We start from the raw sequence: 1,183 nt of genomic DNA on the forward strand, positions 1-1,183 counted from the left end.
GTGATGCTTGGCTGGTCCCCGTGATGCTTGGCTGGTCCCCGTGATGCTTGGCTGGTCACTATGATGAACATTTTAATAATAAAGACAGCCAAATATTCTACCTCTGTGCTTCCTCTTTGCAGACCCCATAAACACACCCCGGCCTTTGGGGCCTGACATTTTGATGGGATATTGACTCCATGTCAGTGCCTGTCTCACATTAAATAAATACACCACCAATGCTGGGGACATCTCAGTGTTCCTATTGCTATGGCACTACAGGCTGCATCTGAGACACATGGCAGGGGACACAGCAAATTTGCGAGTGATAAGGGCTTTCTGCGATGGTGGCTCCTATTACTTCCATGTGCTTCTCATGGGAACTCATACAAGTTCTATATACTGCATCCTGGCATTGCCCTGGAGTCTTGTTATTGGCAGGTCCTGCTCAGGTCCCAGCCGGCTCTGCCCCGCCCTGCCTCCTACAGCCAAACCTTTCAGCTTCCTTTAGTTGAGACAATTCACGTACTGTAGACTACCCAGATCTTAAGTACAGTTCAGTGAGTTTGGAGAACTGAATGAAGCCATCAAGGTGGAGAACACGTTCATCTCCCCAGAGATTTTCCTATGTCCATTTTTCTTGAAGTTCTCACATTCACTTTGTAAAGCATCTTCTTATAGTAAAATGAGCTACCTCAGAATTTGGCAGTAGTGTTCAGTGTCCTCCCTGCAGCTGGCAGAGCTTGAGCAGCCAACAATTTTGTGACCACTCAGTTTTCACATATGTAAAAAGTGTTGACTAGATGTTCTTGTATCACCCAGCTCTGAGAAATCTGTGCTGTGGCTAATGGCCCCAGGATTCTTAAGCCTTAAACTCCAGGGTCCACTGAAGAAGCACAAATCTTTTTCTCTTCAGAGGCAATATTGCTATTGTAATGATTCCCTCTGGACCCATTTCCCCTACATCATTGTGAAATCTATTAGTAATTTTCTGGAAAGCAATCTTAGGTCAGATAGGAAGCTCACTGATTTTTGGAGAACAGTCAATGATTTTAACAGTCTGCTGTCCACAACACCTATGGAAGTGTCTTAAATCCCAAGAAGAGGGAGTGGAGAAGTCACAGGACCTTTCATTTGCATATCAGGCCCCTGGGGCTAACTCAAATCACACAGCTACCTCAGCTACCTAGGGAGCAGCTGGTCT

This window comes from Octodon degus, unplaced genomic scaffold (genome assembly GCF_000260255.1).
Source record: "Octodon degus isolate 3935 unplaced genomic scaffold, OctDeg1.0 scaffold00004, whole genome shotgun sequence".
Lineage (NCBI taxonomy): Eukaryota > Metazoa > Chordata > Mammalia > Rodentia > Octodontidae > Octodon > Octodon degus.